Source organism: Phyllostomus hastatus, unplaced genomic scaffold (assembly GCF_019186645.2).
Source record: "Phyllostomus hastatus isolate PE091 unplaced genomic scaffold, TTU_PhHast_1.1 phas_contig_84, whole genome shotgun sequence".
Classification (NCBI taxonomy): domain Eukaryota; kingdom Metazoa; phylum Chordata; class Mammalia; order Chiroptera; family Phyllostomidae; genus Phyllostomus; species Phyllostomus hastatus.
Window position 1 is genome coordinate 240,357 of NW_025333969.1, and position 14,713 is coordinate 255,069.

A 14,713-nucleotide genomic window follows, 5' to 3' on the forward strand; every position below is an offset into this window, starting at 1 on the left:
CCCTCTGTATGTCCTCCTTGGAGAAGTGTCTGTTCAAGTTCTTTGCCCATTTTTTAATTGGGTTCTTTGTCTTCCTGGAGTGGAGTCATGTGAGTTCTTTTTATATTTTGGAGACCAAACCCTTGTCCGAGGTATCATTTGCAAATATGTTTTCCCACATGTTTGGTTCTCTTTTTATTTTAGTGCTGTTTTCTTTAGCCATGCAGAAGCTTGTCATTTTGTTGAAGTCCCATTAGTTTATTCTTTCCTTTATGTCCCTTGCTCTAGGGAACATACCAGTGAAAATATTGCTGTATGGAATATTTGAGATTTTTCTGCCTATATTCTGTGCTAGGATTTTTATGCTGTCGTGACTTATATTTAAGTCTTTTATCCACTGTGTGTGGTTTAAGTTGGTGGTTGAGTTTCATTTTATTGCATGTAACTGTCCAGATCTTCCAACGCCTTGTATTGAAGAGCCTTCTGCCCACTTTGTCAAATATTAATTGACCATAGAGACTTGGGTTTATTTCCGGGCTCTATATTCTGTTCCATTTGTCTATGTGTCTGTTCTTATGCCAGTACCATGCCGTTTTGATTACAGTGGCCTTGTAATACAAATTAATGTCAGGTACTGTGATCCCTCCTACTTTGCTCTTCTTTCTCAAAATTGCTGCAGCTATTCAGGGTCATTTATGATTTCATATAAATTTTTGAAATGTTTGTTTTATATCTGTGAAATATGTCATTGGTGTTTTAATAGGGACTATGTTGAATCTATAAAATATTTTGGGTAATATGAACATTTTATTATACCACCTTTTTTTCCCTGCCCATTTGCTTGGAATATTTTTTCCAACTTTTTACTTTCAGTCTGAGTAGGTCTTTTGTTCTGAGATGGTTCTCTTGTAGGCAGCATATGTGTGGGTCATGTTTTCTTATCCATTCAGCTACCCTATGTCTTTTGATTGGAGCATTGAATCCATTTACATTGAAAGTTATTATTGATAGGCATTGTTCATTTTTCCTCTTTTGTACCTGTGTTCTTGTCTCTCTCACTCTTTTTCTTCCTCTGGTTATGGCAATCCCTTTAGCACATCTTGCAGGACTGTTTTGGTATAGGTGTATTCTTTCAGCTTTCTTTTTTTCTTGGAAACTCCTTACTTTGCCTTCCATTTTAATTGAGAGCCTTGTTGGGTAGAGTAGTCTTGGTTACAGGCCTTTGCTTTTCATTCTTGGAATACTTTATGCCATTCTTTCCTGGTCTGTGGTGTGTCTGTTGACAAATCAGCTGTTAGCCTTATTGGAGTTCCCTTGTATGTTACTTCTTGTGTCTCCCTTACTGCTTTTAAGATTCTGTCTTTGTCTTTAAATATTAGCATTTGAATTATGATGTGTCTTGGAGTAGGCCTCTTTGGGTTAATCTTGATTGGGACAGTCTGTGCCTCTAAACTGAGTGGCTTTTCCCCTCTCTGGGTTCAGGAAGCTTTCTGTCATTATTTTTTCAAACATGGTTTCTATCCCTTGTTCATTTTCTTCTCCTTCTGATATTACTATGATTCTAATGTTGTTGCATTTCATGGTGTCTTACAGTTCTCTTAAGCTATCTTCATATTTTTTTAGTCTTTTTTTGTGTGTGCAGCTGCTCTACCTGGATGTTTCTTCCTATCTTGTCTTCCATCTCACTAATTCAGTCATCTGATTCATCCAGCCTTCTTATAATACCTTTTAGGGTATTTTTTATTTCAGAAATTGTGTCCTTCATTTCCTCCTGGTTCTTGCTTATAGTTTCTATTTTCTTTTTCATACTGTTGTAGCTCCAACTCAGTTCTTTGTAGATGTCTGTGAGTTCCTTGAGCATCCTTATAATCATTCTTTTGAAATCTATATCTGATAGTCTGCTTGCCTCCATTTCATTTAGCTCTTAGTGGGGAGTCTTCCATTTCTTTTGATTATAGGTTCTTTCTTTGTCTCCCCATTTTACATCTCTTTTTATTTGTTTCTGTGATTTGATTCTTTGCTTTTCTAGCTGTCTTTGTAGAGTGGACTTCTGTGTTAGGAGTTCTATGGGACTCAGTGGTGTTATCTCTTTGATCTCTTTGTCTGGATGCTCCAGGGTTTCCCTTTCTTCCATTTGTGTAGGATCTCTCATTGTACTTGGGTTTTAACTATTGGTGGTTCATGTGTTGGTTGGTTCTCTCTTCCAGTGGGTTTACCTGTGTTCTCAACTCCCAACTTATCTTGTATGTGATCAATGGTAGGACAAAGGTGAAATAGAATAAGACAGCAAGAGAGTATTCTATGGAATTTAAATTACCAACAGGTACAGAACAAATAGGAAATTCTTTGGAAAATGACAGCAATAACCATAGTATTTCACCAAACTAGCCACTTTTTATAAAAGGTGAAGAAGAGATAAGACTCTTATTAGAGGGGAGAAAGAATGTGAACTGAATCCAGAAAACAGAGTGTTGTGCAAGGGTAGATGGTGAAATATAGTGAGAATAAGGGATAGAAGCTAGTCACAGTGTGTGAGAGAATAGAGTAATAAAGTAATAAGTAATAAATAAATAGTAATAAATAATATTACCACAATAGTAATAAAGCTCAGGAAGACAGTGAAGTGGGCCAAGACCAGGGAGAGGTGTCATGTAGGATTTATAATAATATGGAACAGTAATTATTTACAATCTTACAGGAACAACAATAATATGACAAGAAATATATGATTTGAATAAAAAGAATAGAAAATAAAATACCAAGAGTAGTGTGTTATTGGAATATGAGTGAAGTGTAAGAAGAAAAATTAAAATGCAATGTGAAAGGAAGAAGAAAACTAGCCAAACAATACAATTAAACAAAGAAAACTGAACAAAAAGAAAAGAAATAAAAAATAATAAAAGTAAATAAATAAAAATAATGAAAAATATAATAAACATTAAAAAATAAAATGCAAGTTCTGTAGGATAGCAAAGTGAAATTTGTCTCACTTTCCCAATTGATTAACACCTTGAGAGAGAGATCATTTGGGTAAAGCCTTCAGATTTCTTTCTGGATCTGTCTTTGGTTCTTTGTTTCTTTCATAGTTGCAGGTCTTATTGTCTCACAGTTGGGGGAAAAAAAGTCTCCTGCTGACTTTAAACCCACCAAGCATGTTCTGCTGGTCTTCCTGGGTGCTGCAGAGGGGGGACCAGTCTTCCCATTTTTCCTTTCCTGTGGTTTTGCGAGCATGGGGTCCAGGTCTGACCTGAAATATTCACAGGTGCCCAGCCTCCAGCCCAAGCCTTTGGAACTCTGCTTGGCTCTCATTGTCCATCTGAGCCAGGCTGGCACCTTTAATCTACCACATTGTGCCACCTGTGAGATGCACTGATTAGGAGCAACTCACACCCCTCCTCCTCCCTCTTTACTGGCCTGGATAGTGTGCACTCTCAAAGTTCTTTCAAGGCTGTTTAGTTCCCCTATTAAATTAAGTTTATCTGGGCACTGCTAACTCTCTGAGCCCTTGCTGCTCTCCTCTGATCAGCCCCTGTGGTGCCCCTCCTCCTCCCTCTTTTGCTGGCCCAGCTACTATATAGAAAAGGTCCTTGCACAGAGGCTGTGCACCATTTTTTCAAGTGAGTTTCCCTGGTTGTAGGCTGTTATTCTTAACTGGTGTCCAGCTTTTCACAAAGCTCAAATCTCTGACCAGTCCCAAGACTCTCTGGGTCATGGTCAGTTATAGGCCAATTCTTTTCCCATCTCCAGGTGTCTCCTTGTTCCCTGATTTCTCTGGTACTATTGAGCCAGTGACCACAGTCCAAGCTGGGGAACACCCCCTGCTGTGTGTCTCCCACTGTGTCTTTATCCCCCCAGCAACTTCAAGCATCCAGATCTCTTCTAGGTGGAACTGACTTCCCTGCTTTGGGAAGAGAGGGAGCTGCAAAGTTATAATTGCTGACCCAGCTCTCCTCCAAAGCTCCTATGGCAGCTGTGATCCCAGGTGCAGAGAGTGGGGACCTTCCCATCCAGCTTCCAAAATCTCCTAACCATCCCTTTTAAAGTATCTTCTGCAATCTTTGGCTTCCAACCTTCATATAAGCTGTGATTCTGTTTGCTGTTCACTCTGTTCTTCAGAAGATTGGCTAGGTTTCCCACTTGGGTGCATGAGCAAGTGGGTTAAGCTCCCACCTATCTCACCACTATCTTCCCGAAAACCGATTCTTTTCTTTTCCTAGTGTTTCCTCTTTTGTTTTTGATTGTTGAAGTCTATAGTAGCAAAATTATTTAAGATTTTCCCAAACTAAGTTTTTCATATTCTTTTTTTTTTATGTGTGATTACTGAAATCCTGTTCCTTTAGCTTGGTTCAACTGCTGTTTTGACAGAGATTTCCTTGAATGTCATAAACTAAAACAATAAAACAAAAAATTAAAAAAAAACTAAAATAGAAAAGAACCACATCTCCAATTATTTACCAATTGGCTCAGTGCTAACTGTTCTTTCACTGCTTTAATAAGCTTGCTTTGAGCCTAGAGTATGGCCACAGATGAAAGGTTAAAAAATCTTTGGAGGTCTTTTCTGAGCATACATTTTGTGTAACATGTGTGTATTAAGATTTCTTTATATACAATATTGCTTTTGCATGTTCAAATCTCCTAGAGTTTCATGTCAGTTTCTCTTTTGGGTTTCAATTTGTCTTTTGTGTGCCTTCACCCATTTACTCTAGAAGTCTGTGCATATGTAGTTCCCTTGTAGCTTTTTCAAGCACTCTGCTTTTTCTTCTACCAGCATTCTTAATTAAGCAAGATAGAGATGAACACCCACATCAGTTTTTTTTGGTGCCCCCTATTCAAGTTGGAACAAATATACATCACAGTTTATAAATAAAGTCTGCTCTACTTTCTCAGGTTTGAGGAGACAAGTTGAAATTGGGCTTCACTGCTAAAGATGAAGACTGTTGTCTCCTCAGGGAAGGAGTGGGTTAAGGGTGAGTAAATCAAATCACAACATTTTCATACCATTTTGGAGATGGCTTTTTAAAAATCATTAATGGAGGATATGTTTTTTTTTTTAATTTTAGAGAAAAAGTAAGAGAGAGAGAGAATGTGAGAGAAAAACGTCATCTGGTTGTCTCTCCAATGTGCCTAGACTAGGGATCAAACTCAACCTAGGTATGTGCCCTGACCAGAAATTGAACCCATAACCTTTTGGTGTAAGGGAGGCTTCTCTAGCCAACTGAACTATCAGACCAGGGCAGAGATGACTTTTTTAGATTGTGCATTTGCTTGGTTGCTCTAAATCTTTTACTATTTCCTAAAGCTCAGATGATATTAGCTCTGGCAGTTTCTGAGACTTTTAAATGTTTCTGTGGAGTAATAAGAGCTTGGAACCTTCTAGTCTGCAATTTTGCTGATGTCCTGCATGTGAACATATTTTAAAATCACTAAAATGATGCTATTAAAAGACAGACTATAGAAATAATAATCTACTTTATACTCTTTATAAGACACACTCTTCAATATAATAAAGCAGAAATGTTGAAAGTAAAAATATGAAAAAGTACATACCATGTAAACAGTAAGTTTAAGAATGGAGTGACTAGATTAATATCATAATATAGCAATGGCAAAAAAATATTGCCAAATGTAAGAAGGAATATTATAAGTGATAAAAGGGCTAGTTCTTCAAGATGCTATAGAATTATATATGAAGCAAAAATTGACAGAACTGAAAGAAGAAATGGGCGAATCCTCAATGGTAATATAAGTCATATACACCCCTTCCAATAACAGATAAAACAGACACAAAACAGTAAGTATACATTAAAATATAAGTGAACTGATTAACAGCTGTGGCCAATTAGCATATTAGAACATTTCATCCAACACCTGCAGAATACATTTTAAGAACTGTGTCAAATATGAAGTGATTTAGATTTTGCCTTATTTGCATGCAAAGAAGTAGCTTCCCACAGTTTTATGGTTGCTGGTAAAGGCAAGAGACTCCTGGATTGGAGGCCAAGAACTTTATTACTCAGAGGACACAAACATCCTCAGGTACAGGTTTAGATTAGGTCTGTTTGTCCCCAAACTCCCCTTGAGGTGATGCAGTCTGACTTTGGTGGATCTTGTAGTGAGTTTGCATCACAGGTGAGGAGCCTTGAACTTAGGAATACTCAGTCTTTTATCATGGGGTGAAACAAACCTGCCAAATTTTGCCCCATATGAAGACATTATCTTTATTATGATAGATGGAAAGTTAACCTGTCCTTTGCTCCAGATTGACACATCTTTATCTTCAAAGTCTGTTTTCTACGCAAGTACCCTTGAAATGATTAAAATGGCCACCAGTGTTTGTATTCACAAGACATGCAGAACCTGAAAGATCCATGGAAAATTTCCTATCAGTAAAACTTCTGTTTAAGTGCACAGGAAACAGTTACCAAAATAGGCCATAGGATGGGTCATACTAGGAGCTCCTACCCTTCACGACAGCATGGATGGAACTGGAGAACATAATGTTCAGTGAAATAAGCCAGGCAGTGAAAGACAAATACCACATGATCTCACCTATAAGTGTAACCTAATCACCAAAACAAATAAGCAGGCAAAATAGAGCCAGAGACACTGAAATAAAGAGCAAACTGACAGTGACCAGAGGGGAAGAGGGAGTGGGGTAATGGGGGAAAGACAGGGAAGGGTTGTCAAGGAACATGTATAAAGGACCCATGGGCAAAGCCAAAGGAAGGTAGGATTAAGGGTGGGAGGAAGGAGTTGGTGGGGGGAAAGATGTGGTGGGAAAATGGAGACAACTGTACTTGAACAACAATAAAAATAAATAAATTTTAGCAAATCTCAAAAAGCCCTAAAGCAGTCAAATCATACTGAGTTTGTTCACTGATCACGATGGTATTAAACTCAAAATTAAAAACAAAAATACCTCAAAAAACCACAAACTATTTGGAAATTAAGCAGTGTACTTCTAAATAAATTGTGAATAAAAATATCACATGGTAATTAGAAACTACTTCAAACTAAAAACAGGGAACACAGTATATTAGCATTTGTGGGATACAAAGAGATTCCTTTATTGCTCTAACTGCATATATTAGAATGAAAGGCAGTTAAACTTAGCGATCTGAACTTTCACTTCAAGAAGTTATAGAGTAGAATAAATAATGAAACACAAAGGCAGAAGAAAATAATAAACTTAAAGGTAGAAATCAATGAAAAACATAATAGATAATAGTAAGAAAGCTAAAGTGGGTTCTTTGAAAAGATTGATAAGATTAATAAATTCAGTCAGGTAAAACACTTCAGTCTCAGTTAAAGAGAGACTTTATTTGAAAGCATTATTACAAGAAGGGGGAAGGGAATATTGTAATAGGAGGAATCCTTTGACCATGATGAGATGGTCAGGCATCTCAAAGTTTAGGCAGAAAAAGGACTTTATTTAAATGGTAGAGTAAACAAGGCTACTCTTGTAATAGTAATTTAAGGAGGCAAGCATGATAGCTCAGGGTGAGGGTGGGTTAAAATGTAGTAGAATCCTGTGGAAGGGAAGAAAATTAAAGTTTCATTAATAATCATTTCATTCTAATAGATCAGTAGAAACAAAATCCTTTAAGCATTCTAAAGCAAATAATGACAATTTAGAATCTGTATTTGGCCTTGTCATTAAATAAATAAGGTGACACCATAAATTTTATATAAGTTATATGGGGAAGGATGATATGTTTCAGTAAGCCATTTTACAAAACACTAACAAGTTTAGAGAATTCTTAGTGATCACTGCTTTGGGAGTCTCCCCTCCTCTCGAATTTATTGGAATAGTTTGAGAAAGAGAGGTGTTCTTGGAATGTTTGGTAAAATTCACCTGTGAAGCCACCTAGTCCAGGGCTTCTGTCTGTTCGAAGGTTTTTGATTACTGCTTCAATTTCAGTAAGTGTAATCTGTCTATTTAAATGCTCTGACTCTTTATGATTTAGTTTAGGACGCTTGTATGTTTCTAGAATTTTATACATTTGGTCCAGTTTGTCCAGTTTGTTGGCATATAGCTGTAGTAATATTTTCTTACAACCCTTTGTACTTCTTTGGTGTCAGTTGTTATTTTTCCTCTTTCATTTCTGATTTTATTTATTTGGGTCCTCTCTCTTTTTATCTTGATGAGTCTGGTTAAAGGTTTGTCAATCTTGTTTATCTTTCCAAAGAACTGGCTCTTGGATTCATTGATCTTTTGTATTTTTTAGGACTCTATTTCATTTATTTCTGTTCTGATCTTTATTATTTCTTCCTTCTGCTCACTTTAGGCTCTGTTTGTTGTTCTTTTCCAATTTCCTTTAAGTGTAAAGTTAGATTTTTTAAGCTTTTTTCTTATTTTTTGGGGGGATAGGCCTGTAGTGCTATAGGTTTCCCTCTTAGGATTGCTTTTCCTATGTCCCACAGATTATGGGTTGTTGTGTCCTTATTTTCATTTGTTTCAAGGTATCTTCTGATTTCCTTTTTGATCTCATTGATCTATTCATTGTTTAATAACACATTATTTAGCTTCCATATCTTTGTGTATTTTGCAGTTTTCTTCTTGTGATTCATTTCTGGTTCCATAGAATAATGGTCAGAGAAGATGCTTGATATGATTTCAATCTTCTTAACTTTATTGGTACATATTTTGTGTCCTATCATGTGGTCTGTCCAAGAAAATGTTCCAAGTGTACTTGGAATGTATATTCTGATGCTTTGGATTAAATGGTATGTAGATATCAATTAAATCCATTTTATTTTGTGTGTCACTTAAGGCTGCTGTCTCCTTGTTGCTTTTCTGTCTGGAAGATCTATCCACTGAAGTCATTGGGGTGTTAAAATACCCTACTATGACTGTATTTCTGTCAATTTCTCCTTTTATGTACATTGAGATTTGCTTTACATAAACACACTTGCTCTCAAGGATGTGGAGAGAGGGGAACCATTTTGTACTCTTTGTGGGAATACAGACTGGTGCAGCCACTGTGGAAAGCAGTATTGAGATACCTCAAAAAATTAAAAATGGATCTGCCTTTTGACCCAATGATACCATTTCTGGGACTATATCCAAAGGAACCTAAAATTCCAATTTGAAAGGACATAAGCACCCCTATGTTCATTGCAGCTTTATTTATAATCAATTGCCAAGATATGGAAGCAGTCCAAGTGTCCATAAGTAGGTAAAACAACTATGGGACATTTATGCAGTGAAATACTACTTGGTTGAAAAAAGAAGAAAGTTTTACCCTCTGGGACAGAATGGATAGACCTAGAGAATATTATGCTAAGTGAAATAAAATAGAGAAAGGCAAATACCATATGATTTATTCATATGTGGAATATAATGAACAAACTATATTATCAAGGAAAATAGGCTCATAGCAGGATGACAGCTAATGGTGGAAGGGATGGGAGAAGTGGAGGAATTGAGAAAAAATGAAAAGGACTCATGGGCATGGGCAACAGTGAGGTGATTACTGGGAGTGTGGGGATATAAGGAGGCTAAATGGTAATGGAAAAATACAATAAAGATAAAAATAATAAAAAATAAAAAACATTGCTTTTCATATTTAGGTACTCCTATGTTGGTTGCATAAATGCTTTCTAAGATTATATCCTTTCATTGGATTGTTCCCTTTATCATTATGTAGTGTTCTTCTTTATCTCTTACAATGTATAGGCTTGGTTTTAAAGTCTATTTTGCCAGATATAAGTATTGCTACCCAGCTTTTTCTTTTACTAATAGCTCCCTTGTCCTACTCTTCTTCCCATAAAATTCTTTATTTTGTATACACACTCATAATGCTTTTCTAGTTGCTAGATATGATACTACCTGATTAATAAATCATTTAATAGAGCTAGTTAGATTTTCAAATATACTAGATGCAATTATGTTTTTTAACAAGTCAGTGACAATATTGGGGATTTATATTTAAATATCCCCCAATGTTACATTTTGTTTTATTAGGCCCACTTTGTAGTATGTAAATCACAGCTAATGTAGGTTAAATAATTTGCTTCAAAGACACACAATTTTAAGTGTTAGTGGTGAAATAGCACCAGAATGTTCCTGGTGATTTGACTTGAGTTCTGGCTAAGAAAGAATTTAGACCCAAGACTCAAATACAAGCAAAAGTTTATTTAGAAAATCATAGTGGTAGAAGAAGTGAGCCATGGAAGAATGAGCCAGTTGGAGTTTGTAAACTCAGGAAACAAATTACAAAAGCAAAAACATGGGGCTGTTTGAGCTTAGGAGAAAGACAGCGAAGAGATATGTCTAAATGAATAAGGCTCTGGGAGAGGGAGAGAGAAAGACAAAGGTCTTTTGTCCTGATGGCTTTCTATCACCTCTCTAATGTCAGGGATCTTAGGGGAGACCCCAGGGGAGGAGCTCAATGAAATACTTATCAGCTTTCCAAGTGTGTTCTTTCAGAGTTGAGATATCTATTGATTGGTTGGTGACAGAGTAGGGGGTCATTGGTTATTGCAGCTGGTCCTGATGTCAGCCATAGCATCACCTGGCATGGCTTTACTGCTTTTCTTGTACTGCAGCTGAAAGAAAACTGAGGCCTAGATGATATTTGTAATCTAACAAAAACTCTCTCTCAACAGAGCCAAGCCTGTTCTTCTAAGGTTGTTTGATGTGGGTCAGAAACTTACTGGTCTGAGGGCTTAATGCTTAAGAGAGTGATCATGCATGAACTTCTATGGGAGTCTTATGAGGCTATTTTCTGGCCTTCTTGTTTCTTCTCTAAGGGGGTCTACCACATGACTAACATGCCAGGGGAGGAAAAGTCAGGGAAGCATCTGAACCACATGATTAGCAATATGACAGGTCAGGAGGTCTAAACAACATGACCAGTGATATGCCAGGGTAGGAAAGGTCACCCTAGGGTCAAGGTCCTTGTTTTCACAGTTTTGCCCTTTGCTAGGTACCTGGGGATTTCTGCCCTGGTAATATTCCATACCTAGCCTATCATTCCTACTCTGCTCATGCCTGTATAACTGTCTGCTACATAAATAGTCCAACAGGTATTTTGACACTGGATAAGTAGATGTGGAAGTAAAAGGAATCTGTGACAGGTGGCCTGTGATATCTGAAAGATTATTCTGTTGGAGACAAAATGGTATCAGGTACTACACTGGTGGAGTTAGACTGACTTGGATTCAGCAACTTTGGTACTTGAGTTCTGGCTAAGAAAGAATTTAGAGTCAAGACTCAGACTATAAGAAACAGTTTATTTAGAAAGTCATAGAGGTAGAAAAAGTGAGTGGTAAAAGAAATGGTCTCAGGGAATAAGCTACAGAGGCAAAAGAAGGGGCCTTTCAAGCTTAAGAAGAAAGGGGGTGAGAGTAAAGTGTCTGGAGGGAAGAAGAAGGGGATGGGAAAGGCATAGGCATGGTCCCATGAGGGAGAACATGCTGGGTCCTCCATGCTAAGAGCTTTTAAAAGTTATTTTAGGGAAGCTTATAAGGGAGGATCTTAATAGAATATTCATCAGCTTTTCAGATGTATCTTTTTGAGGTTGTGGTCTCCACTGATTGGTTGGTGCCAGGGCAGGGGGTCATTAGTCAATGCAGGTGGTCCTGATATCAGCCATGGCATTGCTTGAATACATTTTGTTGCTTTTCTGGGCCTGGTGCTGAAACACAACTGAGGTCTAGACATACTTGATATGGGTCAGAATCTCATTTTCCTGGAAGGTTAATGCTCAGGAGCTAGTCTCTGGCTCCCTTGTTTGTTTTCTCTCTAAGGAGGTTTAACCCACATAACTGTTAGAGTGGACCTATGAGGGGAGTCTCTCTGTCACTGCTGATTCTTTGCCTGCCACCAGGTGTTAGGAACTGTGGCTCTCCATGGCATTTCCGTAAAAAGGAAAGGAACTATTTATTCAAAAGTTATAGAGATTTAGATTAATGGAGGAATGTCACTGTTAAAAATTCCCAAATCCCTTAAAATACCCACAAATGCACAAAGTCCTTCCTTCCCTTCTTTGCTCTTTCAGGTCAGTCAAGGGTACCATAGCTGAGGAAAAAATAGAAGTTTGTAGCTTGGCTAGACTCCCAATTCTTCCCAGTAATCCATGCTCAGCTGGCAGTTCCCAGTGCTATCAGCTATGTTGCTGAGATCACCAGTTCTTAATCCAAAACCATGTGGAACCTTCTCATGGCTGGCCAGCAAGAGTCCTTTCACCCCTTTTCTTCCTACAAGGTCTCACATTGTCCCATGTCCTGCATTGTCTCTCCTGCATTCTTTCAAACAGCTAAAAGGGAGCTCTACATGGATGCTACATCTTGCTTTCTTCTTTCCTAAAGTGCATGGCAAAGAGAGCCCCAAAACCACGTGGTTTGAACCTGCATGGTTGCTGCATCTGGGTTTAAATCCTGGCAGAAATTTTCCTCTGCAACACCATTTCTGACTCCTCCCACAATGGGCTACACCTACCAGCACCTCTGCATTGTCTGCCTTTCTTGGCTGCCATAGTAAGAGCAGGCATGGCCCTATGCTGTGGAGGGAACCATCTCCAAGCTCTCACATAGGCACTGTAAGAGGAGCTGACTCCCAGTAACATCACAAGTCAAAGTCATGCCCATCTCCTTAGCTAGCCTGCTGTTGACACGTAAAACAACCATTTTTGCATATCGTGTATAAAACTGGTCAGCTGTTGACATGCAAAATAATTCTCAATGGCTCTGTTCCATGTGTCCTATTCTCCAGTCTAGATTTGTGAAGGTGGGGATATCCTATATTTTTATATTTCCTGGATACCCCAAATTCTGGACCCTTTTCCAAATCCTTCATTTTGGGGGACCCTGGTTGTACCCTGTTATATAACTAGCAACATGGTAGGAGAGGAAAGGTCAGGGGAGAATCTGATCAATATGACCAGGGATATGAAAGGTCAGAGGGTCTAAACCACATGACCAGGGGTAATCTAGGGGAATAAAGATCACCCTGGAGGCAAGGCCCCTATTTCCCAGTTTTGCTCCCTGCTGGGCACTTGGGGCTTTCCATCCTGGTGAACTTCTCTACCTGGCCCATTGTCCTTGCTCTGCTCATATCTATCTAACTGCCTATCACAGTTCCATAATAAGACTAGCCCAGATCATTTAATCTTATTATAAAACATACAATGCAGATGGATGGACAGATGTTTAGAGAAGCCGATGTTTGCAAAGGAGAAGAAAAATTATGATAGTCATTGGGTGTAGGAGAGGCCAAGGAACCACTTCATTAGCAGGTGAGAAAAGAGGCCTTGCTGGACTCAGGTTTTACAAACTGTGGTTTGTCAACATATCTTAGTTCAGTTATTTTAATACTTAAATAAAAACTTTCTAACAGCCTAAAATTCTTAGGTATAACTTTTGGAAATATAAAAGTGTTTTATAAAGCTCTTTTGATTTCTCTTTGAAACACCAAAGTATAATGTAATCCTCTTGGCTTTAAAACTCACAACTATTCAATTCCTTCTACAGGTGATAAAAGCATGCAGCCTGGAGCATAAATGTGTGAAAAGAGATTAGGCAGTGTGTGAAAACACTTCCTTACCATCAGGCATTTGACAGCTCCTTTGAAATGCTAATGTAAGTCCTACTGAGTTATTATCTTGGAATTCACACCTATTCAATTCTACATCGAGGTAAATAAAGCATCTTCTAGTGAACACAAAAGTGTCAAGCCCAACTGAGGCACACTGTGAAAATCTTGGACTCAATCCATCTCAAGGAAGAAGGAAAAATACAATGGTCTTCTTCATCCAGTATCATTTATATTTATAAAAAAAATGAACTTGAAGGGTTTCCAGGGAGATAATTACTGATACAGGGTGCAGACAAGAGGTGGGGGGGGGGCCAAAAGGGATTTGGAATGAGGTCCAGAACTCAAGGTGTTTAGGAAATATTAGAAAGACATATAAAATGTCCTCACCCTTTCCCCCACAGGTGTGAGTTGGAGGAAGAGACACATGGAGCAGGAACATGCAGGGCTGTTTTGTATAGCCACAGCTTTACAGCTAATCCATGGCATGGTCTTTTAACATATCTATAGCATTTGGATAGTAGTTTAGATATGTTAAATAGCTGTGGCCAGGCTCTGAGCCAGGGGGATGGAAGGAACTTCCCTCCAAGATGTAACTGGGGGGCAGGTCCCCAGAGTTACAGGAGTTACAGCACCTGAGTGGAAGCTTGGAGAAGATTGGCTCCATGACATGGGCCACCCCTGCCCAGACTCATGATGGCAGCCCAGTAAACTTGGAATAATACAGGAAAGCTGGCAGGTATAACTGATTGTTGAAGGAGTCAGAAGTGGGGGTGCAGAGGAAGTTTGGCACAGGAATTTAAACCCAGACACTGCAGCCATTGAAGGAGAGCCACTTGCCTCTGGCAGAGTGGGAACCCCCACAGCTTTAGTAGGGGGAACCACCATGTGGCTTTAGCAGAGAATCACCACTCGGCTTTGCCAGAGTGGCAACCTCCCCCCTCCCCGCAGCTTTGCAGAGAGATCCACATGGTTTTGCCGGAGTGCAGACCCCTACAGCTTTGGTGGAGAGAAGAATCATTGTGGTTTGGGCCAGAGTAGAGACCCCTGCAACTATGGTAGAAGAGAACCACATGGCTTTGGGGTACTCCCTTTGGCCACATAGCCTAGGAAGCCTGAGACTTTGCCTGGAAGAAGGGTGAAAGAACTCTTGCCAGTAGGCCATGGGAAGGTGCCACATGGCTTTGGATTAATTGG

At 38.7% G+C, this 14,713-nt stretch overlaps 1 long non-coding RNA gene across 1 annotated transcript; it reads left to right on the plus strand.

Moving 5' to 3' along the window:
* The first annotated feature begins 4,902 nt into the window (after positions 1 to 4,902).
* LOC123826627 lies at positions 4,903 to 13,557 on the plus strand. The gene is made up of 3 exons (XR_006787095.1): positions 4,903 to 4,946; positions 5,040 to 5,130; positions 13,456 to 13,557. It is a non-coding gene; the product is annotated as an uncharacterized LOC123826627 (long non-coding RNA).
* Positions 13,558 to 14,713: the final 1,156 nt, after the last annotated feature.